A 24724-nucleotide genomic window follows, 5' to 3' on the forward strand; every position below is an offset into this window, starting at 1 on the left:
CCTTGTATGGCACTAGTCCATAAATACGGGGTATTATAGCTTGCATCGTATTTTATCCCAAATTGCCAAATTTCGACGAAAATCATTTTCTTCAATTTGCTTGCCCTCTCACCTTAACGAATTCACTTATCACTTATTTAAAATAGCTTAATACTTATAATCCCAAAATAATATCATTCCCGAACTTACGTTGATTAACTTACGACGAAACTTCAACATACGAAAGTGCGGGATGTAACATCTCATTTCCGAGCTTCCATCAATTTACTTATGACGTACTTTCACGTACGAAAACATGGGGTGTAACATCATCCCCCCCTTTGGAACATTCGTCCTCGAATGATGACTGATGCACTTATCGTTATCATAACCTATAGCTCTTGCGAATACTTTAGTACTCCTCTTGCCATCTAGGCAACTGTGCTGTGAATGAATCCCAAAGGCCAGGGCATTCCCCCCTTTGGACTCTTTCTCATACCACGTCTTGTGGTTGGAATCCTCCCAATACTGTAACTGTTGCTAGCTTCTATCATGCAGCCTGTACGACTCTGACTTTGTAAGTGCGCCTATGCGACTCTTCTCTCCTTTTATTTCCTCCATCTTTTAGCCAATCTTTAGGCTTCACTTTGTGTTCATATATAAAATTATGTCAAGCTGTCCCTCTGGGCGTCATTAGCTTTACTTCATCTAAGTAGTCCATACTATACCATAATTCTTACTTCGATTTATCGTTACTAAGGTCTGCTACCAAACTCCAGGTTACTCTCGTTGCTTATCCTATATTGTAAGGACCCATAAAAAATTTAAACCAAAAACTTGGGGTTTCGTGGTGCCAAGTTAGAATCCTACGTTACTATAGTATAAATTTCTTCGCAACGAGCTTGCGAGCTGCAGTTCGGACTTTTTGGATTAAACAGTACCCTACGGACTGAGATGAAAATATTTCTTAGAAGAACGCATTTCTACAGCCCATTATGCGGCTGCATAATCACTCTGCGGACCGTATAATTGTCGCAGAGTGAAGCAGCAAGTTTGGCCAACTTGAGGTCATTTTTGCGGTCGATTATGCGACAGCATAATTGATATGCGGACCGCATATCGATCGCATAATCCCTCTTGAGTTTTTGTGGAGGGAGTTATGTGGTGCATTATGCGACCGCAGAACGAGTATGCGGACCGCATAATAGTCGCATACCTAGGCCGTAAGTTCAGGCCCCTGAGGGCTATTTATGCAGTCACTTTGTGAACTGCATAACCATTATGCGGTCGCATATGCGACCGCAGACCTGTGTCGGGGCACCATTTTTCTTAATTTAAAACCCGACCCCCATTCCGTTAAAACACCCCATTTAGTCTATTTTGAGCTCATTTCTGATATTTCTAGTGTGTGAGAGAGAGGGTTCTAGAGGGAGGAACTAATTTTCATCAATCAATCTTCATCCATCACTCAAAGCTTGGAAATACTACAGTAGAGCACTCAATTTATCCATCCAAAAAGGTAAGACATCATCACCCCAGCTCTTAATTTCAAGCATAGCTATAATGGGGTATTAATATGATGGTCCATGGGTGTGAGGGTTGTTTATCTTGCATGCATGTGATAAAGAGTGTGGGAAAATAAGAAGTGAACTAGAACCATGAATGTTTTCCTAATTTCGGGTTCAATTTGTATATTGCTTAAATAGATTGAGGTTGCTAAGGGTTCCGGAAAATTGTAGTGTCTAAAGAAGCGCAATTGAGGTATGTATGGCTAACTCTCTTCTTCCTAGAATCGAACTCCTGGTGTCCGAATATTTGGTGTAAGTTTATTCTTGATCATACTAGAATTGTTTGCCTTAGTGTGTTGGGTTGGAAGATTCATGTTCCCTAATTGTTTTAGATGTTTACCATGTCATCATGCTATTTGAGAACGTGACTATGATTTTCCAAGCTCCTTCCCTTATGTGTGAAATACCTTATATGATGGTACTTATCGACCCGATTGATGACGTTATTTGATTGAATAAAAAGGGAATGACTTGAATTGTAAAATGTTCCCAAGTGCCAAGAACTGTTTAATAAATGAGGCTATTTGTGCCATGTAATGAAAGATGGGAAAGAGATGTGAATTGAGTGAACAATTGGAAGAGGTTATGTCTCAAGTGAGATGGCTTAGTCGATCGGGCCGAGATCGGACGCCATGCCGTACACATGGTGGCATTTGTGTTAGAACTATTGATTTACATTGTGGATATGGATATGTCTCACTTGGGATGGCTTAGCCAGTCGGGCCGAGACCGGACTCTGTGTAAAAACATGGTGGCATTATGAGTTGTGGCTTTGGCACTAAAGATTATTAATCTAAAAAGATGGAAAGATTGAATTGGAAACTATGTGAACTTTACTTGGTGTTTTCTTTGTATTTCTATGAAGTACTTATTGATTATTATGACTGCCTTCTCTTTGTTTCACTGTTCATTCTACTAAGATTAGTGTTTGCCTTACATACTAGTACTATTCGACAGTACTAACATCCCTTTTGTCGGGGGCGCTACATCTTTGAATGGATGTAGGTGGTTCTATCGCAGATAGTGCCGATCGCAGATAGTGGTTCTCTCTTTCTCTCCTCACAACAGTTTTGGTGAGCCCCATTTCTCCCAGGGGTCATGTAGTCCTTCTTTTGTATAAGTTTTCACATTTTGAGGTATAGCTGGGGCCTTGTTGCCGGCATTGTCATGTTGCTCTTTTGTATCCTTAGAGGCTTCGTAGACGTTTTTGTGGGTCATGTATATATGTTTGGGCGGTCGTTGGATTGAGTTGAATTTTGGAAACTTAACTATGGCATAATGCATATAATGAAAAATAAACTAGCAACGTTTATATATTTATATAACTGATCTCTCCCCTGTTTTACAAATGGTGACGCATTCCCTTTTTGGATCATGAATGAGTCGGGTAGGAAAGGTTTACTAGGCTTGCTCGACCGGGTTCACTCGGTTGAGCACCGGTCGCGCTCCTCGAGGTTGGGGCATGACAAACTTGGTATCAAAGCCTAAGGTTTTAAAGTGTCCTAGGATGTCTCGGAGCCATGTCTACTAGAGCCCTTCTTATCGGTGTGTTGTCGACCATATCTATATTTAGGGGGCTACTTGGACATTTAAGAATGATACCCTTTATTGTTCTTCTATATAGTGCGATATAGCGGAACGTGAGGTTGTTTTCCCCTAACTCGTGCATTATTCTAACTTTCAGTAAATGGCACCTAAGAAGAGAACGAGAATTGGCTAAGAATCCAATACCACCCCAGGAGTGGTTGTTGATCCCTTGCTTGATAATGCGGGTAAGGATAATCCCCCTACTATCACACTGCCTGATTCGTCTACTCCAGAATAGACTACCCCAGTTCCTACACCCGCGGAGGATGCTACAATCCCTCCCGTCGATATACCTGTTCCGCCTCCAGCCCCAGCTCCTGGTCCCGGTATTTCCGATGGGGATCTTAGGGGAGCTATTCAGATGTTGACTCAGTTAGTAGCTTCCCAGGCTCAGAGGTCAAATGTTGTACCCACCTTATTTAGCTTGCAAGGAGATTCTTTCGGTTCTAGGGTTAACAGGTTCCTTCAGTTAGACTCTCCAGTGTTCACTGGTACTAATCCCGCGGCAGACCCTCAGGATTTTATTGATGAGATGCATAAGACTCTCCGAGTTATGCGTGCTACGGAGACAGAGGGAGTAGAGTTTGCCTCCTATCGTCTGAAAGGGGTTGCATATTCCTGGTTTGAGGTGTGGGAGGATTCCCGCGATGAGGGGAGCCCTCCGGCTGGATGGAGTGAGTTTGTGGATGCCTTCATAGACCATTTCTTGCATGCCGAGACTAAGGCAGCCCGTGCTGTGGAGTTTGAGACCCTTAAATAGGGTAGTAATAGTGTGTGGGAATATCACATGGAGTTTGTGCGCCTGTCAAAGTATGTTGCTCATATGATGCCGACTATGGAGACGAGGGTGTGTCGATTTGTGCAGGGCCTTAGGCCTTTGGTTATTAATGAGGCTACCACAGCTGTTCTAAATTCTGACATGAACTATGGAAGGATGGTGGCATTTGCCCAAGCTACGGAGGCTCGAAAGTTAAAGCTCAGGATGGAACGGGAAAGTAGTAGTAGGGCCCGATCAGCGGGCAACCTTGGGGATTCATTCGGAGGTGGGAGATCAGCTTTTCGGGGAGGATCATCAGGGCCATCCCAGTCTTATGCTCAGTCTTCAGCTAGTGCCCCGCCATCAGGGCATGGTCAGCAGTAAGGGAGTCGCTTTAGGCCCGGTCAGGGCAGCAGGGGGTCCCACCATCAGGGCCGATCAGGAGGGAGATTCCAGCAACAGCAGAGGGCCCTATGCCCTAAGTGTGGGAGGATACATTCGGGAGTCTGCTACCTGGACATGCCAGTATGTTACGGATGCGGAATGAGAGGCCATATTCAGAGGTAGTGTCGTGCATCCCGTCAGGGTGCAGGCAGGGGCACAGCTCAGTCATCCAGTCCTACAGCTGCCACATCTTTAGCACACCCTCTAGCTCGAGGCTCTTCAGCACCCGCAGGGTGTAGTACAGCTAGGGGTGGTGCACAGAATTCGGGAGGACCCAGCCAATTCTATACTATGAGTGGTCGACAGAGTGCGGAGGCTTCCCCAGATGTCGTCACAGGTATATTGACTATTTAATCTCATGATGTGTATGCCCTTATTGATCCCGAATCTTCTTTGTCCTATGTTACTCCTTATGTTGCTACGAGCTTTGGGATAGAACCGGAACAGCTTCATGATCCGTTCTCTGAATCTACTCCGGTTGGCGATTTTATTATGACCGCACGGGTTTATAGGGATTGTGTTGTCACGGTGCATGGTTGGGATACCATGACCAATCTTATTGAAGTAGGGATGATTAATTTTGACGTAATAATGGGAATGGATTGGCTTTATTCATGTTTTTCCAAACTCGATTGCCGAGCCAGAATCATGAGGCTTGAGTTTCCTAACGAGCCAGCTGTTGAATGGGAGGGGAATAATGGTATGCCAAAAGGTAGGTTTATTTCTTACCTTAAGGCCACAAAGATGATCAGGAATGGGTATATTTACCATTTGGTTAGAGTTATGGACACTACTACTGAGGTGCCTACCCTTGAATCTATACCAATTGTGAATGAATTCCCCGATATATTTCTAGATGAGCTCCCTGGAATTCCTCCAGACAGGGAGATTGATTTTGGGATTGACGTGATGCTGGGCACGCAGCCTATATCCATTCCACCTTATATAATGGCGCCGACAAAATTAAAAGAGCTAAAGGAACAACTAAGGGATTTGCTAGAGAAAGGTTTCATCCGACCGAGTGTGTCGCCTTGGGGCACACCGGTTCTCTTTGTCAGGAAGAAAGATGGATCGCTGCGGATGTGTATTGATTACCGGCAACTCAACAAAGTCACAATCAAAAACAAATACCCATTGCCTAGAATAGATGATTTGTTTGATCAATTACAAGGTGCTAAGTTCTTCTCCAAAATTGATTTGCGGTCCGGGTACCATCAATTGAAGGTAAGGGAGCAGGATATTCTGAAACAGCTTTCAGAACTCGGTATGAGCACTTTGAATTTTTGGTAATGTCTTTCGGGCTAGCAAATGCCCCGGCTGCCTTCATGGATCTTATGAATCGAGTCTTCAAGCCGTTCCTCGACTCCTTTGTGATAGTATTCGTTGACGACATCCTTGTGTATTCACGATGTCGAGAGGATCACGCCGATCACCTCAAGGTAGTTCTGCAAGCTCTTCATCAACACCAATTGAATGCAAAGTTCTCAAAATATGAATTTTGGCTTGAATCTGTTACATTCCTGGGTCATGTCGTCTCCGGAGAAGGAATTAAGGTTGACCCTCAAAAGATTGCAGCGGTTAAAAATTGGCCTAGACCTACTACTCCAACAGAGATTCGCAGTTTCTTGGGTTTGGCCGGGTATTATAGGAGGTTCGTGGAGGGGTTCTCCACTCTTGCCTCCCCATTGACTAATTTGACACAGAAGACGGTTAAGTTACAGTGGTCCGATGCTTGTGAAAGGAACTTCCAGGAATTGAAATCCAGATTGACTTCGGTGCCGATATTGACCATGCCAGAGGGTACCGAGGGGTTTGTGGTGTATTGTGATGCTTCAAGGATCGATCTTGGGTATGTATTAATGCAACAGGGTAAGGTTATAGCATATGCTTCAAGGCAACTTAAGAATCATGAAAAGAATTATCCAACTTATGACTTAGAGCTTGCGGCGGTGGTTTTTGCATTAAAACTTTGGTGTCATTATTTGTATGGAGTCCATATAGATGTATTTACAGACCACAAGAGTCTTCAATACATCTTCAAACAGAAGGAATTGAACTTAAGGTAGAGAAGGTGGCTTGAATTGCTCAAAGATTATGACATCAACATTTTGTATCATCCAGGGAAAGCTAATGTGGTGTCGGATGCTCTTAGTCGGAAGTCTATGGGTAGTTTGGCTCACTTGGAGGCATGTCAAAGGCCCTTAGCCCGGGAGGTTCACCAGTTGACCAGTTTGGGAGTTCGTCTTGTGGACTCTAATGAAGGGGGAGTGATTGTGCGGAATAGGGCAGAATCATCGCTTGTGATGGAGGTCAGGGAGAATCAATACAATGATCCAGTGTTGGCGCAGCTGAATGAGGGGATTCATAAACATAGGACTACGGCTTTTTCTCTTGGCATGGATGACAGTACATTACGGTACCAAGGACGATTATGTGTTCCAAATGTAGATGGTCTTCGGGAAAGAATCATGGCAGAATCTCATACTTCTAGATATTCCGTGCACCCAGGTTCTACAAAAATGTATCATGATCTCAAGGAAGTTTACTGGTGGAATGACATGAAGAGGGGTGTGGCGGACTTTGTGGCACAATGTTCAAACTGTCAACAAGTGAAGGCCGAGCATCAAAGGCCCGGTGGGTTAGCACAGAGTATGGAAATTCCAATGTGAAAATGGGAAATGATCAATATGGATTTTATGGTAGGGTTACCGCACACTCCGCGTAAGTTTGACTCAATTTGGGTGATCGTGGATTGACTCACGAAATCAGCACAATTCTTGCCAGTTAAATCCACCGACACTGCGGAACAATATGCTCAATTGTATATCAAAGAAATAGTCGGGCTTCATGGCACTCCAGTTTCCATCATTTCCGTATGAGGGGCCCAGTTCACAGCTAATTTCTGGAAGAAATTTCAGCAAGGTTTGTGTACGCAGGTAAATCTTAACATGGCTTTCCATCCACAAACTGACGGACAAGCAGAGCGGACTATTCAGACGCTTGAGGACATGTTGCGTGCATGTGTGCTTGACTTCAAGGGTAGCTGGGATGATCATTTGCCGCTCATAGAATTTGCTTATAACATCAGCTTCTATGCCAGTATTCAAATGGCGCCGTTTGAGGCCTTGTATAGTAGAAGATGTAGATCACCGATTGGGTGGTACGAGGTTAGAGAAGCTGAACTAATAGGACCAGACCTTGTGCATCAGGATATGGAAAAGGTTAAGATCATAAAAGAGCGGTTGAAAATTGCTCAGAGTCGTCAAAAATCCTATCCGGATGTTTGTCGCAGAGACTTAGAATTCAAGGAAGATGATTGGGTGTTCTTGAAGGTATCTCCCATGAAGGGGATAATGCGGTTTGGAAAGAAAGGAAAATTAAGTCCGAGGTATGTCGGGCCGTATGGAGTCATTTAAAGGATAGGTCAGGTGGAGTACAAGCTTGAGCTACCACCTGAGCTGTCATTAGTGCACCCGGTATTCCATGTGTCCATGTTGAAGAAGGTAGTTGGAGATCCGTCTGGTATTGTGCCGGTTGAGACCATCGAGATCAGTGAAGAGCTGACATATGAAGAGATTCCGGTTGCTATCCTTGATAGACAGGTCTGGAAGTTGAGGAACAAAGAAATTGCATTCGTAAAGGTATTATGGCGAAACCAGCAAGTCAAAGCAACTACTTGGGAAGCCGAGAATGAAATGAAAAAGAAGTACCCTCATTTATTTGAATAGCCATGTAATAGCTCTATAAAGTTGTTCCCCTTAAGTTTTGTATCACTTGTTCGGCTAATATAAAGACACTCCATTCTAGTTATATGTCCCCTATGAGGCTTCCGTTGAGGTTATTTTGCATTCTACTGTGTCATTTAATTCTATATATGTTGCTAAGGTGTGTTTCAGAAGCTCTCTGATAGGTGGATAGGCCTAAATACAAAGGAAACTCTGGCGAAATTTTCAGAAAGTTAGGAAGTTAGGCAAATCTTGGGATGATGTTATGTGGTGCAACTGAAACTGTGTTAAGCAAACCTTGATCCTTATTCGAGGACGAATGATCTTAAGTGGGGGAGGATGTAAGGACCCGCAAAAGATTTAAACCAAAAACTTGGGGTTTCGTGGTGCCAAGTTAGATTCCTGCGTTACTATAGTAGAAAATTCTTTGCAGCAAGCTTGCGAGCCGCAGTTCGGACTTTTTGGATTGAACAGTACCCTACGGACTGAGAGGAAAATATTTCGCAGAAGAACGCATTTCTGCAGCCCATTATGCGGCCGCATATTCACTCTGCAGACCGCATAATGGCCGCAGAATGAAGCAGTAAGTTTGGCCAACTTGAGGTCATTTTTACGGTCGATTATGCAACCGCATAATTGATATGCGTACCACATATCGATCGCATAATCCCTCTTGAGTTTTTGCGGAGGGAGTTCTGTGGTGCATTATGCGACCGCAGAACGAGTATGTGGACTGCATACTAGTCGCATACCTAGGCCGTAAGTTCAGGCCCCTGAGGGCCATTTATGCGGTCACTTTGCGAACCGCATAACCATTATGCGGTCGCATATGCGACCGCGGACCTGTGTCGGGGCACCATTTTTCTTAATTTAAAAATCGACCCCCATTCCGTTAAAACACCCCCATTTAGTCTATTTTGAGCTCATTTCTGATATTTCTAGTGTGAGAGAGAGAGAGAGGGTTCTTGAGGGAGGAACTAATTTTCATCAATCAATCTTTATCCATCACCCAAAGCTTGGAAATACTCAAGTAGAGCACTCAATTTATTCATCCAAGAAGGTAAGACTTCATTACCCCAGCTCTTAATTTCAAACATAGCTATAATGGGGTATTAATAAGATGGTCCATGGGTGTGAGGGTTGTTTATCTTGCATGCATGTGATAAAGAGAGTAGGAAAAATAATAAGTGAACTAGAACCATGAATGTTTTCCTAATTTTGGATTCAATTTATATATTGCTCAAATAGATTGAGGTTGCTAAGGGTTTCGAAAAATTGTAGAGTCTAAAGAAGTGCAATTGAGGTATGTATGGCTAACTCTCTTCTTCCTAAAATCGAACTCCTGGTGTCCGAATATTTTGTGTAAGTTCCGACTTGATCATACTAGAATTGTTTGCCTTAGTGTGTTGGGTTGGAAGATTCATGTTCCCTAATTGTTTTAGATGTTTACCATATCATCATGCTATTTGAGAACGTGACTATGATTTTCCAAGCTCATTCCCTTATGTGTGAAATGCCTTATATGATGGTACTTATCGACACGAATGATGACGTTATTTGATTGAATAAAAAGGGAAAGACTTGAATTGTAAAATGTGCCCAAGTGCCAAGAACTATTTAATAAATGAGGATGTTTGTGCCATGTAATGAAAGATAGGAAAGAGATGTGAATTGAGTGAACAATTGGAAGAGGTTATGTCTCAAGTGAGATGGCTTAGCCGATCGGGCCGAGATCGGACGCCATGACGTACACATGGTGGCATTTGTGTTGGAACTATTCATTTACATTGTGGATATGGATATGTCTCACTTGGGATGGCTTAGCCGGTCGGGCCGAGACCGGACTCCGTATAAAAACATGATGGCATTATGAGTTGTGGCTTTGGCACTAAAGATTATTAATCTAAAAAGATGGAAAGATTGAATTGGAAACTATGTGAACCTTACTTGGTTTTTATTTGTATTTCTATGAAGTACTTATTGATTATTATGACTGCCTTCTCTTTGTTTCACTGTTCATTCTACTAAGATTAGTGTTTGCCTTATATACTAGTACTATTCGACAGTAATAACGTCCCTTTTGTTGGGGGCGCTACATCTTTGAATGGATGTAGGTGGTTCCATCGCAGATAGTGGTGCTCTCTTTCTCTCCTCACAGCAGTTTTGGTGAGCCCCATTTCTCCCAGGGGTCATGTAGTCCTTCTTTTGTATAAGTTTTCACATTTTGAGGTATAGCCGAAGCCTTGTTGCCGGCATTGTCATGTTGCTCTTTTGTATCCTTAGAGGCTCCGTAGACGTTTTTGTGGGTCATGTATGTATGTTGGGGCGGTCGTTGGATTGATTTGAATTTTGGAAACTTAACTATGGCATAATGCATATAATGAAAAATGAACTAGCAATGTTTATATATTTATATAACTGATCTCTCCCCTGTTTTACAAATGGTGACGCGTTCCCTTTTTGGATCATGAATGAGTCGGGTAGGAAAGGTTTACTAGGCTTGCTCAACCGGGTTCACTCGGTTGAGTGCCGATCGCGCTCCCCGAGGTTGGGGCGTGACATATATGCATAAAGCTAAGTCTTTTAATGATTCTTCATTAATGTTCATCTTAATACTGATGGCCTAATCTCATCTCGTACTTTGCAGCTTTTACCCATCCATTGTTAATTTACCTTAATGTTGATCTACAACCTTCCATTGATAACTTGAAACTTCTTACGTAATATATTGCCACTAGGGTTTACGCTGCATCGTGGAACATTTGAAGTGATTTTCCTGATCCACCTGGGGGAGATACTATACTTTCATAACCATATTTCATAGCATCCCAATGTGATTTTTCTCACGTGAGTATTTTAATCCTATACAATTCATGAAATCATTACTCAATCGAAGGCCCAAACGTTATCTTTCATTTATCACAATTACACCCCCATTCTACTTCCAGGGCAGCATTCCATCTCTTCTAAATGCTACTAGTCTTAGACTCTTTTGAGTTCACTCAGGCTATACTGAGCTTTCTATAACTTAGAAAAATCATTAGCTTTCTTTTTTTCATGGGCTTAATCCTGAGGACTTATCCATTCTCGTTACCTTTTCACTCGCCCTTTCTTATCCTTACTCCTGCCTTCCTAAAACCTTGTCGCTTTACCATACTTTAGCTTGCGACCTACATGTATCTATTTATACTACTTGCAACCTACCTTCAACTTGCTTGCACCATTGATTTCCTCGTGTTATTCTGGAACATCAAGCGAGACATCACATCGTCTCTAACTCTTCTTCACTCTTTTAACTAGACCTTTCAATAAATAGAAACCATAGGCCGGAAAATATGCTACTGATGATGCCATTCTCATTCCTGGATACTGAGTCTTAGCACTTCTGGCCTTCTATCTGAAGTGTGGACTATTCACAACCTTCTGCATTTGAGTATCTCGTATGTTGTTCACCTTTACCTTACTTACCTTAAAATCTCGCCTCACATCTTCTATCTCTTTTATGACCTCCCTTCCACATAGGTATAATTAACATCCACGACTTGAAGCTCTATTATAATACTTGCACCTCTAGTGCATGCACAATCTGGTGGGAGCTTCATACTGACTTCTTATGAGGCTGGTACTCTTGTAACTAGCTTTCTCGTCGAGCCATTATGGAATATGGTTGTTGTACTATCTCTCTTGTACCTCTAATATTAAGGGTGATTCTGCAATGTTTTTAATCACGATTTCTATAATTTTCTGTGTCCAATAATCAGACTCCTGATTTACTTGGTTGATGTAACTCTTTAGTTTCCTCTTCCTTCTGATCAACCTTTATGTTGGCTTAAGCTATCTTCCGATTTACGGCTCCTAGTATTAGTTATTACTTTAGCCTTTCATGAGCGCTATGGAATATCCATGACACAATCTTCTGACAATTAAATCCTTTGTCTATGCCCTAGGCTTAATTCCTTCTTTTAACGTATACCGGAGTCTTCTACGGCTGTATGAATATCAACATATATGCTGCATGGATATCACTCCGAAATCTTAAGTGCATAATCCCTTTTGTTCCTTCTGAGCTTCCTTTAAGCGTAAACTATTACTTTTCCTGGTCTTTCTGCCCTCTGTTGCGTGTATACTTAGCTTATCGTAGTTCCCACGTATGCCGGAATTTTTGTGCAACTCACATGGTCTCGAATATTATTTTTGGTTTTATTTCACGCTCATTAGCTCCGATAGGTGCCACTTTCTTATGGAGTGCATACAATGTTGTAGTGAGACTGCTATTACAAGACCATTTCTTCTTCAAGTTACTATGCTTAGGTTGAAGCCTTCTTCCTTATTTCCTCAACTAGTCTTTCGTTGTGGTACTTAGGGAGGACCCTCTGACTCTTGTAAAGCTGTGAGCTTATTACACTGTATACTTGACGGAATATTTTATGTTCTTCCTCGCCTATAATTATCCGTAGTTACTTATTTCCATGCACTTGTGCTTGTAGGGTTGCTCCTGACCTGAAGTTTTGACTGTCTTCCCAGTGGGACTCTCTTTTATTTCCATGACACTCATACGGTATCTTTAACTACCCAAACTCCTATCTGAATATTTCTCAAGGTCACCATGTCATATCTATGAGACTGAATTCCCCATATTGGTGTTCGCTCTGTTTATCTTGCATTTATTGATTTTTCTGTATTCTCTTATCTAGCCATAACTAGGCTCTTCCTGAATCAACTACTAACTATTCGTTGGCCCATTCTCATATCAATATACCATGTAATCTTTCTTGGGTTATTTCCTTTGTCTTAACTTACGTCTCGCACTGGCTCCTTACTATCAATAACATCTCGGGAAGTAACCCATAATTCCTTTCCTTCATGTCATGCTTGCATAATGTTCTGGAATCGTAGCATATCTGTAGGATTTGAATAAGTGCAATTTCATCCCTTTCTCATTTTTATCGCATTCTTCCTTTACCATTCCATAGTTACTAGAACCACTTAATTTTGACTTAATGCCACATCACACCATATTCCCCCCTTTAGGGGAGCACTAAGATTTAGTGCTACGATGATCTACGTATAGATGTTTTACCTTTTTATCTTTGGCATCTTTTCACATCATTGATGATCCTTACTTGTCTCGCGGTAATCCTTCTGTACCAAGGATAACGAAATTCCTCACTCGCGAGGGTGACACTTTGTGTAACCGGCACATACAGTCCCTTAAGCTTAACTTTGCTCACCTTTCTTGCTTTAGGGAAGCGTCTTCCTGAATTACCTTTAAAAGGTATTCTTCTATCCGCCATTCTATTATCATCGAGACGCAATCTCTGAAATTCTCATGATGTCGACTATTACTCAGTCCCTAGTTCATGTTTAGTTTACCTTGTTCATCAGTCCATACTGATTTCTATTACTCTGGGGTCTAACTTTTCCTTCTGGTAGTAGCGTTGGGGTCACAAACTTATTTCTCGAAATAAGGATATGACTTTATGGCCTATACTCTTTTGTTGTCTCAAGGCTTGTCACCTCTCGTCTTTTACTTCACTTAACTATAGACTCTGTAATACTGTCATCTTTTGATCTACCGTTGTCATCCATGTATCATATCTTGCTGATAATGCTTCATTAACTCTTTTCTTATTTCCAGCTAACATTCATGTCTATCACTTTATTCTGAAAACGCAAATAAGACATCCTTTTGTTCTTAGCTCCCCTTTGCTCCATCCAGTGGCTCTTCGGGTTGCTTAATGTTCTCGCTATACTAGGGACGCGAGCCACACTAAGATAATATTTATCCCTTCCAGGCTTTTAGTGCCTATCTTCTGAATTTTTGATCACGCTAGTATTCACATCTAATTGCAATATTCTAGAGTGCACCATCTGAGTGTCTCACAAGGAGATCTTATAAGCAACGTTGTAATATCCTTCAGAAATGCCAACTAACACAAACAATCCATTCACCATTTTGGGTTACTCTATCCCTAGCCGGATCCTGGTATCCCATCCTTTTCTTAAACTACACCTGTTAGCCCCCAATAGGGTATAACTGAGATGGGTGTGGCAAATTATACATAACTCTGTTATTATTGAAGGTAACTCAAAAGGCTTATATTCATCTGCCTTAATTGTAAATACTAATAATCTTCATTAGCTGGATGCCTCGTACCCTTCTTCACCTTGCTTCTTTTACTTGTTGAAACTTATATCTATCTTCTGAATCTCTCATTGCCTTTCACCATATGGGTGGATAGATATTCCTACCTTAAGGCTCCTTATCAAAAGGCTTACACGTCTTAGCACACACATGATGTGCTGAAGACCTTACATTTATCCATCATAAGCATCATGCAAAATCGAGTTCCTCTGACTCAACTCTTTCACAGCCACATGCAATATCTTACCAACCGTCTTTCTAGATGTAGGCATCGTCGTATTATGAATAAGATAGAGTTTAGGAAATTGAGTTCCTACAACTGAGCTCAATCACATGATCTAGAGTAAGAAGAAAAAGTGATGGTCCTAAATGCCCTACAGCCTCCTGCTTATAAGTGTGGTGCACAACACACCCATAAACAAGACTCTACTAGACACGGCTTATAGACTCCCTAGGACAGAACTGCTCTAATACCACTTTTGTCACGACCCAAACCGATGGGCTGCGACGGGCACCGGTACCTTACTCAACCGAGTACCAACATAATGTATCTTTTCGTATCATACTATCATAGATAACTGAGCCGGAGAGGCTGCCGTGAGATAAGAAGAATACAACATGTAATACCAACTTATACATAAGAGATATGGGCCTGCAACACCAAAATAACTACTCGTACACTGAACATAGGCCGACAAGGCCATACAATCTTTTACGTACATGACATCTGTCTACAAGCCTCTAAGAATAGGTAATTGTCATAAGGGTAGGGACAGAGATCCGCCATACCAAACAATACACATCTAAATCATACTGACCAAACAAGCAACTCCGGAGCAAATGGAGTGCGCCAACATCGTCCGCTGAGCTGATCACCTACTTGGAGGACTCTCAACCTGTCTATCGAGACCTATGGCCATGAAATGCAACGTCCCCAGGCAAAAGGGATGTCAGTACAAATAATGTACCGAGTATGTAAGGCAATATACTGAAAGTTGAAACTGAACTGATAATATAATAACTGAAAGTAACTGGAGTTAAAGATAATCAGAAGATATACTCACCTACTGATACTAACTCAACTCTCTCAATATAGTAAGTAAAATAGTTGTCCGGCCTTATAAGACTCGGTATATATATAACTGCTCTGCCATAGTAGGCTCGCTCATAGGCGCTCGGCCATACTAGGCTTTGTATCTCGTCCATGCTGGGCTCGCTCATAGGCGCTCGGCCACAGTAGGCTCGGTATATAACTTACCATCTGATCATTGGTTGCCCAATAGGGGCCTGCCCATCGATAATAGCACGATGGTAATAAAAATAATGTAATACTATAAATATAGGATCTCTGCTCTCTTGACTGGAAGAAGACAATACTCAACATACGAAAATACGGGATGTAACATCACATTTCTGAGCTTCCATCAATTTACTTATGGCGTACTTTCACGTACGAAAACATGGGGTGTAACAATAACCAACTCCAAGGCCTTGCTAGCACATGGACACTCTCTAAGAAGGAACCGGCTGAATTTCTTTCCTTGTACATCACATCCACATGAAGCATAGACTCTAAGTCTTCCCAAAACCTAAACATGAACCGATAAAATATAACACACATTCCTCAGATCCTTGGCTCAAATAACCACTGATGTTCTCTTTCCTTAGTCGTAGCAACCCATCAATATGCCGATAACGAGAAATCTCACAAGTAGACAACCATGCAATCCAATCGTAGGCGGTGGAGCTCTCCCACTTAAGCTTGAAGCTACCATTACATGACCTTGGAACCTACCAAAATCCCTTCTTCCTTACTGACATGACCTCGTGCAATCGACCCGCCAAATTCCTCAAAATCTTCCTATTAACCATTTCATGAACGCTTTGAATCACTAGCCGCATTTACATATTCGACCTCTAACCGGATAGCCAGTAAAATCCTTCGTAGAGGCTTCGTCGACACCTTTCAACGACGCCGCACTGAGTACCATTACAATGAAATCCTTAAACCATCCTAAGCTTGTTCTCATTCACCAGCTGTACAAGCCCGTTCACTCCCCATTGAAATCAACTAAATGTGCGACGAAACATTCCAATCCAAAGTCATGTTGTATCCTTCTTCATATCAAGCAACTTCTTCTTGTCGCACCAAATCTTCCTCAATATAGCAGCCAATATTCCAAATCAAGTGCGTAGACCTAGTCACTGTCCACCATGAATCCCAAATCACTCTAACTTCCCCCAAGGCGTGCGGCTATCCCACCACAGAACCCGTATGCTTCTCTACCACTCTTCCACTTTGGTCAAACCCTCTCCTTTAAGAAACTACCCGACTTTTGTTTCTCACACTTGGCCTTCTAGAAATTTAACCATCGCAAGACACCTCCCACATGTCCTTCCTTATCCTTCGCTGCCCAGTTGTAGCCTTAACTCGATATCTATCTCTGTAGCACTTGAACTAATAGATCGCTACCAACTTTAAACCTCCTCGAAGATCATCTTCCTTGAGCCCTCAACACCCAGACCACCGATTAAGTCCTGAACCACCACACACTACGATCTCTGACAGCCACTTCCCCGGCACTATTTCACACTACCCTGCCTGGAGGCAAATTGATGAAGACCATAACACCGGCAAATTTAACACATTCAATCCAGGGCGACGACACCACATCATTGATGAAAATTCCACCATGCTCAAAATACCAAGTCTCATTACTCCGTCAACCCAAACCTGAACATTCATAGTCCGATTGCCTTTCCTTCGCCGGAAATAAAATACTGGATCTCTAAATCATGGACTGAGTAAACCTCCTTCCAAGTCATTCACTGCTTCGATGCATAGACAAGCATCCTACCATTACACAAACACGGTGCAATAGCAACGCACGAATTATCATAACAATCAATGCCAAATCTCAATAACTTAGGTACAACTAATACTGAACTGAAACAATAGAATATTCCTCTGCAAGGCGACGACAGTAGCCCAATCAAATAAGCAAGGAGAAACATCCCGCACCACATCTGTAGTATCATTAAAATTACTCGATTCCCAATTTATAACAAGCGCTTCATGTCGCATAAGATTGAATAGGAAGGAAATGAAGGCATAAGCCTCAAAGGAATCAAATCGCATGATGAGGAATTAAGAAGGGAAAAGCTCCTAACAGACTTGTAGCCTCTCGAAGATAAGTACAGACGTATTCGTACCGATCCGCAAGAATCTACTAGACTTGCTCATGACTCGTGAGACCTAAGTGAACCTAGGTCTCTGATACCATGTTGTCATGACCCAAAATCCATTAAAGGTTGTGATGGCGCCGGACACCGCTGTCAGGCAAGCCAAAAATAAATACGTAATTTGGTTGTCATTTTAATATTTTTGAAATCATATTTCCTTCAATTAAAGAGTAAAAGATGGAATTTATAGTGTAAATAATAATATTTTTAACAATTTCAACACAGGACAACCCAAATCACCCCAAAATCCGGTATCACAAGTGCATGAGCCTCAACTAAGAATGTAAAATAAAATACAACATATGTCCAGAATACAAATTCGGATAGGCGAAATATAAATACTCTGAAGGAGACTCTGCTGCTGCCGAATCATAATCGTGGAATGCAGCTCACCTAATTCCCCGCAATAACCACACCTCTGCGCCCACAAGGCCACTAGACATATATGCACCTGCACAAAAATGTGCAGCAAGTATAGTATGAGTATGTAAATCAACGTGTACCCAGTAAGTAACCCGCCTAACCTCGAAGAAGTAGCGACGAGGGGTCGACTTCGACACTTACTATGGGCTATAAATAATATGTCAATGATATAATTAAGCATGGATTACGTAGAACGACTGTAAGCTCAATATCATGAAATAAGTATTCTTCTCTAGCACTCTCCCACTTTGGTCAAACCCTCTCCTTTAAGCAACTACCCGACTTCTATTTCTCACACTTGGCCTTCTATAAATTTAACCACCGCAAGACACCTCCCACATGTCCTTCCTTATCCTTCGTTGCTCAGTTGTTGCCTTAACTCAACATCTATCTCTGTAGGACTTGAACTAATAGATCGCTACCAACTTTAAACCTCCTCAAAGATCATCTTCCTTGAGACCTCAACACCCAGACCATCGATTTAGTCCTGAACCATAACACACTGCGATCTCTGACAGCCGCTTCCCCATATTTCACACTACCCTGCCTCGGAGGCAAATTGATGAAGACCATAACACCGTCAAACTTAATACATTCAATCCAGGGCAACGACACCACATCACAGATGAAAATTCCACCATGCTCGAAATACCAAGTCTCGTTAACCAAAACCTGAACATTCATAGTCCGATTGCCTTTCCTTCGCCGGAAATAAAATATTGGATCTCTGAATCATGCACTGAGTAAACCTCCTTCCAACTCATTCACTGCTTCGATGCATATACAAGCATCCTACCATTACACAAACACGGTGCAATAGAAATGCACGAATTGTCATAACAATCAATGCCAAATCTCAACAACTTACGTACAACAGATACTGAGCTGAAATGGCAGAACATTCTTCGGCAAGGCGACGACAGTAGCCCAATCAAATAAGCAGGGAGAAACATCCCGCACCACATCTGTAGTTTCATTAAAATTCCCTGATTCCCAATTTATAACAAGTGCTTCAAGTCGCATAAGATTGAATAGGAAGGAAATGAAGGCATAAGCCTCAAAGGAACCAAATCGCACGATGAGGAATCAAGAAGGGAAGTGCTCCTAACAGTCCTGTAGCCTCTCGAAGATAAGTACAGACATCTCCGTACCGATCCGCAAGACTCTACTAGACTTGCTCATGACTCGTGAGACCTAAGTGAACCTAGGTCTCTGATACCATGTTGTCACGAGCCAAAATCCATTAAAGGTTGTGATGGCACCGGACACCTCTATCAGGCAAGCCAAAAATAAATACTTAATTTGGTTCTCATTTTAGTATTTTTGAAATCATATCTTCCTTCAATTAGATAGTAAAATATAGAATTTACAGTGTAAATAATAATACTTTTAACAATTTCAACACAGGACAACCCAAATCACCCCAAAACCCGGTGTCACACGTGCATGAGCCTCAACTACGAATGTAAAATAAAATACAACATATGTCCAGAATACAAATTCGGACAGGCGAAATATAAATACTCTGAAGGAGACTCTGCTGGTTGCGGACTCGTAATCGTGGAATGCAGCTTACCTAAGTCCCCACAATAACCGCGCCTCTGCGCCCACAAGGCCACTAGACATATATGCACCTGCACAAAAATATACAGCAAGTGTAGTATGAGTATGTAAATCAACGCGTAGCCAGTAAGTATCCCGCCTAACCCTGAAGAAGTAGTGACGAGGGGTCGACTTTGACACTTACTATGGGCTATAAATAATATGTCAATGATATAATTAAGCATTGTTTACTTATTTCATAATATTGAGCTTACAGTCGTTCTACGTAATCCATGCTTAGAAGCACATAATAATTTGATTGACCTATGAGGTTAATTCCCTCTTACAAGGTTAGAAAGGAGACTTACCTCGCTCCGCAATTTCATAACCGGCTCCAAAGCCACTCCAACAACTCAAACCCATGAATGTCGATCCAAAACTAGTCAAATAAGATGCAACCCAATCAAAATATACTCTACTATTCATAATTAATCAATTTATAACAATTTCTAACTCCGCTCGAAAAATTGCTAAAATCACCCTCGGGGCCACGTGTCCGGATTCCAAAAGTATTCGAAGATAACTATTACCCATAACCTCACGAACCCAAATATATAATTTTTTTTCCAATTCCATGCCCATTTCGTTGTCAAAATTCAAAAATGCCAATTTCTAGGTTTTTCTTCAAAACCCCAAATTTCTACAAATTTCCATATCTAAATCCTTATACAAACCATGTATTTAACTTATAATAAGTGGGAATCATTTACCTTGACATAGATGATGAAAATCTCTCTTCCAAGAGCTCCAAAAATCGCCCAACCAAATAAAAAATGGAGGAAAAATGGCCAAATCTCGTTTTTAAAACAATCTGCCCAGGCCAGGCCCTTCTTCGCATTCGTGATCAAAGCCTCGCGTTCGCGAAGGCTGCAGACACCGATGCTTCGCGTTCGCGAAGGCCAAACTACTCCAGCCCCCACTGTGCTTTTCTTCTTCGCGTTTGCGACCCCTGTGTCGTGTTCGCGTAAGCCAAACAGCCTCAGGCCTAGATCCTCACTTCCTTCTACGCGTTTGCGGCTGCCCAATCGCATTCGCGGAGGTCCATCAAGCCCTTCACCGTGTTCGTGTCTCCCACATCACGTTCGCGATGGGAAAAATTCCGCAGCTCCAAAAGTTCCACTTCACGAACGCGGGACACCCTTCGCGTTCGCGATGAAGGAAACCAGATACCAGGAACAGCAATTCCAAAACAGCTCGAATTGATCTGAAACCACCCCGAAACTCACCCGAGGTCTCCGGGACCCCGTCTAATCACACCAACCAGTCCCATAATATAACACGGACCTTCTCGAGGCCTCAAATCAAATCAAACAACATGAAAATAATGAATCGCACCCCAATTCATACTTAATGAACTTTAGGACTTCAAACTTCTACATTCGATGCCGAAACCCATTCAATCACGTCTGATTGACCTCAAATTTTGCACACAAGTCATAATTGACATTACAGACCTACTCCAACTTCCGGAATCGGAATCCGACCCCGATATCAAAAAGTTCACTCCCGGCCAAACTTCTCAAAAACCTTCAAATTTCCAACTTTCGCCAAATGACCCCGAAATGATATACGGACCTCCAAATCCACATCCGGACGTGCTCCCAATACCATAATCACCATACGGAGCTATTCCCAGACTTGGAATCCCAAATGGACATCGATAACATTGAAATACACTTCAACCCAAATTTATGAAATACTTCTAAAATACCAACTTCTACAATAGGCGCCGAAACGTTCCAGGTTTATCCAAAACTCGATCCGGACATAAGCCCAGGTCCAAAATCATCATACAAACTTGTTAGAACCTTTGAATCCTGATTTCGAGGTCGTTTACTCAAAAATCACACCTTAGTAAATTATTCCAACTTAAAGCTTCCGAAATGAGAATTTTCTTTCTAAACCAACTCCGGATTTCTTGAAATTCAATTCCGACCACACGTACAATTCATAATACCTAAAGTGAAGCTGCCCAGGGCTTCAAACCGTTGAACGACGCACTAGGGCTCAAAATGACCGGTCGGATCATTACAAATTTATTCTCATCGTCCTGTATAACATTTGTTCAAAACCAATCATATTCAACAATGTCACAACCCAAAATCCAACTAGTCGTAATGCGACCTAACACATCCCGCTAGGTAAGCCAATTAACCACTATCAAATTTAATGAGATTTGTTAAGATAAATGAATGATAAAATAACTGAACCTTTATACATTTCCCAAGGACTAGTAGTACAAATCATGAGCTTTTAAGATTTAGAATTTACAAAGCTGGTATGAAATAAAGTACATCATATGTTTGAAATATACATGAACAGATTAAAATTCTAAAGCTACCACGATCAAGAGGTAGCTATGACCGGAATGCAGGTACATCTTTAAATCCAACTCCCGCCGTGCAAAGGAACATCAACACCCAACATCTGCACACAAGGTGCAAAATTGTAGTTTGAGTACAATCGACCCCATATACTCAATAAGTAACAAACCTAACCTTAGGTTGAAAGTAGTGACGATTTGGAACAAAGGTCGGAGTCCGACACCAATAGCCAACAACAGTTCATAATAGCATAATAAAAGTGATAAAAGAAGTAAATCATAGATATATTGCTCAGCTCGTTTACAATTCCGAAAAATAGGCATGTTTTTCAAGTATATCAGTGAAAATCCAAATCTTTTACCGAAATTACCAAAATATGAGTAAGTTTGTAAAACTTCGATTTTCCCAAACCTTTCAACAGGTAAATGTTTCATTTTCAAATGGCATGAGAAAAATACATCTCTGTGCCTACATGTCAATGTGTATGTGAATGACGCAATATCGTACAACATGAGGAAAATGCATCTTTATGCCTGTGTGTCAAGTGTGCATATCGAATGCAATGCAAATCAGTGATAAAACTATATACACACTCTTAGAGTATCAATCCACTCAGTCCTCACAGTCACTCAGTCCACCCAATCACTCGGCACTCACTCTCGGCACTCGCACTCAGTAGGTACCTGCACTCACTTTGGATTTGCAGACTCTGGAGGGGAAGATCCAGCCCAAGTGCTATAATAAGCCAATCATGGCATGAATCAATAATAACTGATATGGCGTGGCCCGATCCCATCATAAATCAATAATGCCTGCTGCAGTGTGCAACCCGATCCCATCAATATCCTCACGATCACGCCCTCAGCCTCACTCAGTCATCAATCTCTCCAGTCTCTCGGCCTCACAATGTCATGAAAAGCAGCCCAAAATAATGATTTGATGTATCAATAAATGATAACAGAGACTGAGATATGATAGGCAAATGAATGCGTATGACTGAGTATGTAATTACAATATAAGAAAATAACTCAATAGCAGAAATGACCTCAGTGAGTCTCAACAGGATAAGCATATAGCCTAAACATGGTTTCTAAAATAGATCATAGCCTAACTACTCTAGCACGTAGAGATTTCATAGATACAAATAAGATTAGTTAACTACACAGTACCATCGAAATAACCGAGTCACAATTCACACGGTGCACGCCCATACGCCTGTCACCTAGTATGTGTGTCACCTCAACACCAAACACATATCACGTATATTCAGGGGTTCATACCCTCAACACCAAGTTTAGAAGTGTTACTTAGCTCGAACAAGCCAAATCCAATATCGAGCAAGCCAAACGATACTCCAAAAATGCCATCCCGCGCGTACCGACCTCCGAACGGCTCAAAACTAGCCAAAAGTAACTCAAATACATCAAATAATGCCTCTTGAAGATAAGTATGGGCGTCATCATACTGATCCGCAAGACCCTACTAGACACTTGCTCATGACTCATAAAACCTATGAACCTAGAGCTCTGATACCAACTTGTCATGACCCAAAATCCAATTAATCGTGATGGCACCTAACCCAACCCTCTAGGAAAGCCAATTAACAACTATCCAATTAATGAGATTTATTGAGACAAATGAATAATAAAATAACTGAACCTTTATACATTTTCCAAGGACTGGTAGTACAAATCATGAGCTTCTAAGATTTAGAATTTACAAAGCTAGTATGAAATAAAGTACATCATCTATTTGAAATATATATATATTAACAGATTAAAATTCTAAAGCTGCCAAGATCAAGAGGAAGCTATGACCGGAACGCAGGTACATCTTCAAATCCAGCTCCAGCCGTGCACAACAACATCAGCATCCAATATCTGCATGCAAGGTGCAGAAATGTAGTATGAGTACAACCGACCCTATGTACTCAATAAGTAACAAACCTAACCTTAGGTTGAAAGTAGTGACGAGTTGGAACAAAGGTCGGAGTCCAACACCAATAGCCAACAACAGTTCATAACAGCATAATAAAAGTAATAAAAGAAGTAAATCATAGATATATTGCTCAGCTCGTTCACAATTCTGAAAAATAGGCATGCTTTTCAAGTATATCAGTAAAAACCCAAATCCTTTACCAAAATCACCAAAATATGAGTAAGTTTGTAAAATTGCTATTTTCCCAAAACTTTCAACAGGTAAATGTTTCATTTTCAAATGGCATGAAGAAAATACATCTCTATGCCTATATGTCAATGTGTATGTTAAGTCATGAATGACGTTCGGGGTTCGGATTGCCTACATACCCCATATCAATGGGACGTAAAAACGATACTTGGGACATGCCGTCGATTGTTGTAGGAAAGCTCAACGTTCACCCTCAAAATCTGCCCTAGTTTATTGCCAGAAGATAATTCCACGCTGCGTCACGTCTTCGATCATAAGAGTAGACGATGTGTGGACTATGTTTCCATTGATTTGAGATTGATGGATTGTGATTTGTTTTAATAATGCCCGTGTATACGATGCGAGAATGATGTGATTTTGAAAGAAATAGGGTCCCAGGTTGGAACTCTAATTCGAAAGGGATTCAGGCTAGATACCGGTCCGAAGTGATAGGAGCACTTTTATTTTTGAAGAAAATTAGGACTATGTACCGGTCCGAAATGATATCGGAGCATTTAAATCTGAAATACCCGTATTATAAGGTAGGCACCTATAAGATTTGAACTTGAAATAAAATGCCCATTGTTCAGGAGGGAGCCTGGAAGATTGACGTTGAAATGAGAATGGCCATTGTTCAGGAATGTGCGTGGAAGATTGACAATGCCCATTGTTCAGGAGGGCGCATAGCCTCTGGGCCACCTAAACTTATACCCAATTGCCAACCCGGTAAATGAACTTAGAAGTTTCCCATTTGAATACTT

The sequence above is a fragment of the Nicotiana tomentosiformis genome, chromosome 5 (genome assembly GCF_000390325.3).
Source record: "Nicotiana tomentosiformis chromosome 5, ASM39032v3, whole genome shotgun sequence".
Taxonomy (NCBI): domain Eukaryota; kingdom Viridiplantae; phylum Streptophyta; class Magnoliopsida; order Solanales; family Solanaceae; genus Nicotiana; species Nicotiana tomentosiformis.